The 9,405-nt window shown below is 37.3% G+C and overlaps 1 long non-coding RNA gene across 2 annotated transcripts in view; it reads left to right on the forward strand.

Annotated features, from left to right (window-relative positions):
- Positions 1-8,362, forward strand: part of LOC135443064 (uncharacterized) — a 119,674-nt gene extending 111,312 nt beyond the window's left edge. The window contains exons 2-5 of one of the 2 annotated variants that reach the window (XR_010438788.1): positions 4,104-4,153; positions 5,190-5,275; positions 7,387-7,467; positions 8,314-8,354. This is a non-coding gene — a long non-coding RNA (uncharacterized LOC135443064). Of the gene's footprint in view, positions 1-4,103; positions 4,154-5,189; positions 5,276-7,386; positions 7,468-8,313 lie in introns of both variants that reach the window. The other variant, XR_010438789.1, reaches the window with a different exon arrangement.
- The last annotated feature ends 1,043 nt before the right edge of the window (positions 8,363-9,405 follow it).

Raw genomic sequence — 9,405 nt, forward strand, 5'->3', positions numbered from 1 at the left:
AGTGGTGCTACTTCTTAGAAGGATTCCATGGAATAAATTTTGTGTTTAGGGTATTTCTTTGAATAGACTTCATTAGAGCTATCTCTGTTTTTCTGCTGTATATTGGTCATGGGAAAGACTAAAATGAAAGTGCCACATTTGAGTAGAATAAAAATCAGAAGGCTTTTGTAGTTTTCTGAGAGAAATGCATTTTGGCACAGGAAAATGGGAAAACCAAGAATTTTGGATTTACTTCACTCATCAGTCAAGCTTCAAAGACGTACAAGGAAGAGAAAAATCTGCATGACTGGCTGTCTGACAGAGAACTGAGATATTAAAGGTTGATATAATAAAAGTGCTTTGTATAGCACCTTAGTACAAGTGTATGGCAGAAAGTCTACAAATAGTTGAGATGTTTTCCTAGACTTTTGTATTCATCTGCATATATTGTGCAATATTTATTCTAGCAGGCACAATGTGTGTTGATTTTTCTCCCTTGATATTCATTGTACTCATTTGGAAATACTTAAAAGTGCCCCAAATTAAAGTATTTCTTCGAGACAAGGTTAGTTTGCTTAAAATTTCATGGTTTTTCTTCTGGAGAAGAAAGCTGAAAAGCATCTCTCTTGACTTCACAATATCCTATAGGGTTTTATCAGCAAAGTTAAGGAAGTTTAGACTCACTTTGACATCCATCCTTTTCATTCTTCAGTTGTTCAAAAGAAGTCTATTATAAAGTCAACTTCCCTCATGGCCCCCAAGTCAGGGGGCTGTATTTTACATCATGTATCCCCAAACTCTAAAATGTATAAGGGGAATAAACATACAGTTTTTATTCAGTAAAAATCTTGGTTTGTTTGGTTTAACTGAGTTGTAAAGAATAGCTGAATGTTCAGCATTGATTAAACCTGCTGATTCACAAATAATTTTTATACAGACTTTCCTGCTATTTCTTAAGAATCAGAAAAGGGACATTTACTTGCAGTACCTGAAATTACTTTTAAAAAGGTGACAAATAAAACCTACATAAGCACCTTGCAACAGGCTGTTGGTGCTCCATTTAATTTTTTGTCTTTCACGGGTGCTACTAAAACAAATCACCAATGTCCAAGTGGTAATTATGGTTAGACTTCTTTGTTCTCAGTTAAAAGTGATTTGTCATTAAGCAGAATCAAAGGCTTCCATTTAGTTCAAGTACAGACAAAATATACTTGTATAATAAGCTGTACTCCCTCATATTTTAGGTTGTCTTTAATCACGTTGTGAAATCTAGATTTATAAAGGCACACACATAATAGAGAATTGGAGTTTTAGCATCCTTTGTTCTTAAATTTCAATTATATTCTATTGTTTCCTTTCAATTCACTAGAAGTAATTAAGTCTACCATGCTGGTGGTCAATCCCCAGACACAGCTAGTGCTGACACTCACTTCAGAAATGCATTTTACAACAGATTTTGGAGTAGCTAGAAAGAAACAAAAATTATCAGTCAATCATTACAGCAGAAAAACTTTAGTATAGGAGCAGGCAGAGCTGAATTATGCTTACACAGGTGTACACCTTGATAATGCTGTTTGCTTTGGTTGAATGAGCCTAGAGTTTCATTGGTGGAAAAAAAGAGAAAAGGTTAACTCAATGGGGCAAATTCACAATGACTAAATTTGTTCTAGATGCATTTCAAAGAAACGGATGAACACTGTTGAGAAATGCAATTTGCCAGCTTGAAGTCAATTCCTACTTTAGAAACCTAATAATCCATAAATTTTTTGCATAAACATGGGTATGCCCAACTAAAACAAGTTGAGTTCCATGGCCTTTGTACTGTGTTCTTTGAATTCAAAACTTTGACACTCTGTCTCACTGCTATTAGAAAATAATACTTGAAACTTATGGTTTAGATTCTCATATTTCAGAAACTTTTAGCTTCAGAGGAACCAAGAATTTGCATGGGCATTTATTTAGCTTTTGTACATATTCAACAATTTAATAGACTCATTGCTTTCTATATTGTGGACCCTTAAGAAAAATGTGGACAGAACATATTTTTTTCCCATATATCTCATAAAAGTTGAATCTACTCTGAATTCTTCCAAGAATCAATATTTGGGAAAAACACAAAATGTAAATTTGTAAGAGTCATCACATGAGTCGTAGTACTGAGATGTACAAAATGTACAGTTCACAGTTGGGAAGGTGTTATTTCTAGGAAATTTATCCAAAGAAGGAACATATTATGTTGTTTGAAATGTAAAGTTCATAAGTAAATAACCTCAGCCTCAGTACTGTGCTACTGGCAGAAACACCTCCCTGCCTTTCCCCCTCACCAGCCCATGCATGTGACTACCTCAGGAGCATGTTCTTGAAAAAATGCCTGACCATTCCTGAATTGCACAAAACTTTCAAAGGGGTGGTTAGGCAGCAAACAAATATAAAGCAAACAAATATTCCTCAAAAGTGTCATAGCCACTGAATGTTCCCAAGGCAACCAAGTCAGTGTGCTCCTGCTTACTGGTAATGTGGTAGGTGTTTGCAAAATGTTTGAACTTCTCTGTTTTTTCCATCTCATCAGAAACAGTATTAAAATATCTCAAACCAAATCTAACTTGAACTCTTGTGAAAGTGCTATTATAATGATGTGAAAATTGAGGAAAAAGCCCTCTGTTTATGCAGTATATTCTTTGTTATTTTGACATTTTTTCGAACCGAGCTGCAGTAAAATACTCTTTTGCAGGAGCTTTAACTTGACACTGTTTTAATGTGCTTTCATTTTGTATGGGATCATAGATGAGTCATTCAATTTCTCCTCATATTTAGAATTGAACCTCATAGTGTTTTGTAATATGCCCTTCAATAATCTCAGGGGGTGAACCTGATTTAACTATGGCATATAATGCTATAATGTTGCTGTATCATATTATGCCATTATTTTTCAACTAAAATTCTGAGGAAATAAGTAAATGGCTAACAAAATTCAGACAATAGTTTGTCTGCTGAAAGAGATGGTTCTACTCTTTCCTCTTCCTGGTTGTTTATTTTGTCCTTCCTCATGCCTGTACAGCAATCTGCAGTGGCTCTGCCTGAACCACACTGGGGAGCAGTACCTGAAATGGTTACAATTCCAAAATGTTTTCCTACAAGTGATGGTTCCTGTTCCTGGGACAGCTCAGTGTATGTGGGGTGGTGACACCTGTGGCTGGGCATGGAGGGAGGGCAGCACCTGCCCTCACAGTAGGGCAGAACTCATCCCAGACTAAGCTGCTCACTACATTGGGGTGCTGGAAAAACCCTTGGGATTTGTTTGAGTCTGTTCTAAAGGAGTTTGGAGGGAGGTATTGAAGAATGCTTGAAAAGCTGTAGTGTGCTGTAGAACCCTGCTGTACTGGAATATCATAGCAAGGCTTGGCTTGATTTCTTTTTTTAGTAATAAACAGCTCTAGAAATGAGAACTGTATTAAGTACTTGCAGGATTTTCCTCCACATGAGAGAAGAATCTCTCTATGTATTTAGATTTTTCTTCTACTGCCCCCTTAAGACCTTTCCTTCCCAGGACATGAAGCCTTGTTTCTGTATGAACTTCCCTTTCCTGCTCCTGGATTCATCTCTTCTCCCTTCTATCTTGGAAAAATATTACTCTTAGCTTGACCATCTGGCTGCACTACAGCAGTGCTCACTGGGCAGACTGGCCATCATTTGCCCTGACAGCAATATTTCCCATCTAAGATAATGGTGGCCAGGCCCCCATCTCCATGGGCTTGGGAGCTGCACCAATATGTACAAACTGAAGTGAAGTCTGTCAGGATTTGTGCAAAGGTGCTCGAGTATTGAAAAAAAAAATTGCTTTCACAATAGTTTCATGCTTAGGATTTTTCTAGGAAATTAGTGATCTTTTCACTAGTTTTTCTATGGAAAGAATGTTTTGTGTTGAGAATTTAGTTTTATACTGTCATGAAATTCATGGATGACATTACAGTTACATTTTAGATCCAAATAAATTAATTATGTAAAGATCAAAGTGATCAAAGAAACCAATCCAGACCCCATTCATAATTTAAATATTCTCTGGAGTTGTTGGAGTTGTATAATCACTTAACTTTAACTAATCTTTAACTCTGTTCTTTTCCTAGGACATTTCAAGCAGACTTTTCGGGGAAGCTCAGCATACTCCTCTGGAGAGGTAAACATTCTCTACTTCTATCAATATACCATTATTTACATTACTTGCATATTTATGAATCTGTTTTTTGGTGACTACAGGGTAATGACTGTATTTGCAAATCAAAGCTATGTATAAATTTTTAAAATCCACACCTATGCATGGGGACTGGAAAATACCATTCAAGAAAAGAAGTAATAAAATATTCTTAAGAACTTTCAGAATCATTAGATACTTCACCATTATTTTAGCCAGAAGTTTTTAAAATATAGTACATACCCAACACTGATCCCAATTCAACTTTGTTTTTCTTACTAATGAATAGTAATTAGTTCAGGATTTTCAGTAGTTTCCAAAAAGCCAAACAACCATTTTTCCCTGTCAGAGTTGAGAGAATGGGATTTTTTTTAATGTTAGGCGGTTTTCTTCCTACAGTATATGATGGTGGTAGTGTTTCTCCAGGGGCTGACCAGGATGCTATTGTACTATGCACAGGCTTGTGTTTTCTTACATAACAAATTATAATGTTATTTTAATTTTATTCAAATAGTTGCAACCATGGATAGAAACAACATCAAAGTTATTCTACGTTGATTATTTTATACATTTTGTGGAATGGACTAACTTAAATTCAATGTGTCTTTAATGAAAGAATTTAATTATGGATAACAGTTTGTTCAACTTGCAATGCAATTCAGTTTTTTGGGATAGGGAAAATGGCAAACTCATCAGTTTCTTTAAATATCTCTGCAGTTTCCAGTATGTCACAGGGTATAGGATTCTGTGTCTGCACTGAGCTTAGACTTCCAGTAATTTAAATAGTAATGGGATGTTAGCACTACTGTTTCTCGTTAATTCTATGTACTTTTATAAAGAGCATGAATATCTCTCCTCGATCTGGTAATGATTCCATTCTCTGAGGAAATGGTTGTGTTAAATGTACAAAATTCATGCTTCTGTTGAAGAAATTAGACCATTTCCGAATGACCTAAATGAAATGAAGTCTGTACTGTTCTGCTGATTTTTCTCATACTTAGTGTTTCACACACTCTTACAGCTACAAGGTAGAGCAGTGATCCAAAGAGAACAGCTGTGCCCCAGCAGTGAGAGCTGTCCATTGGAAGGGCTGTCATTTGCAGCAGTGTAAGTAAAGCTGTGAGAGTAACACAGGGCTTGGAAGCACAGCTGTGAAATAAGTATGACTGGAATTCAGCAAACTTCTTGCTAAAGGCTACTACAGCTGTTTATTGGTTCCCAAAGCTGAAACACAAAAATAAGCACATGCCTAGGATATAAATATATGAATAGCATAACTTGTTTTGTTATCTGCCTTGTGGAAAAAGCTTAGAGCCTATAAACATCTTAGCCCATCTGTGCAGGGTGGAACAGTGGCAACTGTACAGCAGCACTTTGAGTCTTTACACAGATTTAATGTGTTCTAAGCACAGAGAACTTGTCTGATTTTTCATTTAAATATCTGTCTCATCTTGCCTGCTGCTGCAAGCACAGGACAGTGCAATGTGAGTAATGAACTGTTTGTGTAGGACAGGTTCTGCACTGAGCTCTGATCAGTGCTGTTCTGTGTGGCCTCAGCAGAAGCACTTGGGAACTTGCTGTGCTTGTACAGAGCTGAATGCTCTTTCATGGTGAGTGCTCTGCTGCGAGGACCTATGTGTTTAAAAGTACTTTGGCTGTGTTTATCTGTACTGGGCAGAGACTGCAGTTAATAAGTAACAGTCCAAGAGGCCATGCTCTCAACAGACTGTAGGTGCAAAGAGTAATCACATATATGGCTATATATACACAATTTTTCAAGATTACAGCACATACCAAACCTTGACCCTAACACAGTGTTTGATGTTCTTGCTTATACAGTAGCAGTCCTAGGAGCACAATTTTTTTCCTTTTTAAAGGCAATAATATTTCCTTTCAAACTGAGGAGCAGTGAACTTTGCAAATTGCATCTGCACTGCCCTGGAATTTGCTTACTAAATTTATTAAGTGGATGGGGTAGGAGTTTTGCTGTTTGCTACTGCAGAAAATCCAGAAGTAACTGCTACAGAAATATTTCAATTAAGCATGATCTGGAGGTTAGATTTTAATCTGTATAAAAACAAGGCCTGTAATTGCTTTATGCTGTTACAAAGTGTGCAATTGCTCAGAAGGGGCTTCTAGAATCATCTGGATGCAATCTTGTGCCATGTGCTCTAGGAGGGAGGCTGGTGACCCACGGTGATTCCTTCCAACCTGACCCATTCTGTGACACCCTGTGCTGATCAGAAGTACCTGCTGCTTCAGGTGCTCGGGTCCCAGGGGACATACTGCAATTCTGCTCTTACAATCTCTTTACAAGAGACCAAAACCAGCCTTTTTGCATCTACATGTGTGCATTTGTAAATGCACAGCTCTATGAATGTTTAAAGAGGGGAGAGAACAAATCACCATGTTTATAGCACAGTCACCTTTGAGTGTATTGTTCAATAAGATCATCATAGAATTGTGTAGGCTTTTTTAGGCATTGAGTCATCATCTGTCTTTTCTAAAACCTTCTATGTAACTTCACAATAAACTTGCTGTTGGTTAGGACTGCCCTTGCAGAATGTGCTCTCTGGCATGTGGGTTCTGCCTCTGTCCTAACACAAGTCAGTAGCTGACTTGGGTGGGATAGGTTTACAAACCTACTTACTGGGGCATTGCAGCAAATGCTGGTGGGTTACTGCCCAAGAGCTCATAATAGATACAGAGCACTCTCTACACCTGATTCAAGTGACTGATCAGGGGGACTGGTGGTGCAGAATGGCAGGGAGCAGACATCTGATATCCTATTTCCAGGCTGCTCTTGTTGAAGGTGGCATCTATCCACAGATACCTCTCAGCTGATGTTAGGTCACTCGTTTTTTAAGTCACAGGATCACTGACACATCTTCAAAATGCGGCTTCTGTATATTGAAAATCATGCCTTTAGAAAGAAACTGATTATGAATTACAGATTACTTTGGAAAACCTATGTTATACTAATGGAGGACAACTGTTAACTACAAGTACAGAAGAGTGAAGGCTTCACTCTATCAGTCATAACTATTAGTTATTGGAGCAGTTCTGTCACCTGTGTTCTTATGTTCTTAACTTGTTAATATGCCAAAGACCTGCCTTTAACAGGATAAATATTTGTATGGCTACCAACTAGAACCTTCTTGATTTCACTGTTACAATTTTTTTTTTTTTTTTTTTTTTTTTTTTTTTTTTATTTCTAGAGGGTAGAGAAGCAAGAATGACTTACAAAAGTTAATATCTCTGCCCAGGACACAGCAGGAACAAGCAAAGTTAAGAAACAGGTGAAATGCTAAGAGTAGAAATGTTCTTTCCTATTGGCTAGAGCAAGGGAAGAGTTTTATGTTTGTCTCACACATATTGCTGCTGTCAGAGAGACCAGTAATTATTGTACTCTTGCTTTGAGCAATTCCTGTGGGTTTTTTCCATATACGGGCTGCAGTTTTTCTCAGCATTCCCGAGCAGAATAAAGAGACAAAAGGCATGCAAACATTATTGTTAAATACTCTGTTCATTGGGGTTTTGCACAGAAACTATGCATCAATGGCAGTAATGCCTTACTACTGCTGTGACTTTAGTGCTTTGTATTTGAGGCCTCTAATCAATGCATTTTTCCTGACGTGAAGTCACCTGAGATCAGTATTATGCTAAACTCTGCACCAGCCATCAATGTCATCATCAATATCAATATCAAAACTATGCCCAGTAAGGCTGTTTGTGTCTCTAGAGATGAAGTAGCTGCTACTTCATGACCGAATGGAATTTATGCACGAAATCATTATTTATATGAGTTAAAGTATGTCTCAAAGCAGTGAATGCTGCTTAAAAAAGCCATAAACCCCCAAAATCTTCCTGTTAAACAAGACTCTAAGTCTGATTGCCTAGGGGTTCTATAAAAAGACTTCTTTTGGTTCAGCCTATACCTCTCTTAGATTGGATAATGTCTAACTCTTCTTCTATAAAGGACCTCAAATTTTCTAATACATCTTTAGACAAAAATTTTTGGGTTAGGCAATCATTTTACATTGCCCATTATAGTGTTCTTATTGTTCATTTTTTGGGATTTGAGGGTATGTGTGTGTGGAGAGGCAGCAGACTGGATAGCTGAAATTATTTTTTTCCCCCCACAGAAACTTTTAAATTCAGAAAATATGGAATTTATACATTCAGCAGCTTCAGGGAAAGTATACTCAATATATTTCTTTGCAGAAGGTAGGTAATTTTTCCAGCTTGCCTTTGATTTCCTTATGAAGTTGACAAAGTTCTAATTATTTCCCTCTCCTTGTACTCCTTGCACTTAACAATCCTTCCAAATCTCAAAATTCAGGTTCAGTCTGGGCTGAAGTAAGCAATTTATAGTCTGTATTTAGAATCATTTATTTGGTTTATTTTAAGGTTTGGAGATTTTTAACGGGAAAAAAAAGAAAGCAGAAATTTACATGTAATTCATTCTAAAAAGTTTCTTGTTGAAAATTATTTTTTTCTTGTAATTCTCCAGTCACTGAAGATAAGAAATGCATATTAAAAATAGACAAAAAAGGCTTGGGGATTTTTGATCCAGGCCAATCAAGACTGTGGTACTGAACTACTTGGCACATCCAGAAACATGGTGGGAAGAGATTTGGGGGAATTTTGCCTGTGAGGGCCTTGTAGGAGCAGCAGCAGCTGCTGGGGGCGCATCTGCTGTGGTTTGGAGTCTGCTGGCCAGAGGAGCATTCTTTCCAGAGCAAAAGGGGGACGTTACTCGATTCCCTGCACTTTGAGAAAGATGGGCTATTTCCTAAATTAGCTAGCCATTGCCTATGTGTTTGTTTATATTTTGGGCTGCTTGTGTGGCTGCAGAATAGCTTGGATGGCAAAGATGACAGGTCTTGCATATTTAGCATATTACTTTATACTTAACTGTACCAAAGCTGTCTGCTGCCACAAAGTCAGAAAAAAATGAAGTGAAGGCTTGGATACCACATGTGTTTTGCAGCCAATGACTGTGTACAGCTCAGTAAGGGAAGAACTACTTCTGGTCAATTTATTTGGCTTAATTGCTTCTTGTCTGTGTTCAGAGTGGACAAAATCAGAAAGTGCGAAGAACTATTATAATAATTTTCTATTGTGGTAATGCTGGAAAACTCATTCACATGTTTACTCCTAATGAGCTAAACACTGTACTGAAGTATACACAAAGAGAGGAAAAGAAAGTACCTGCCTGAAATAGGTATGCTACA

Source organism: Zonotrichia leucophrys, chromosome 2 (genome assembly GCF_028769735.1).
Source record: "Zonotrichia leucophrys gambelii isolate GWCS_2022_RI chromosome 2, RI_Zleu_2.0, whole genome shotgun sequence".
NCBI classification, from domain to species: Eukaryota; Metazoa; Chordata; class Aves; order Passeriformes; family Passerellidae; genus Zonotrichia; species Zonotrichia leucophrys.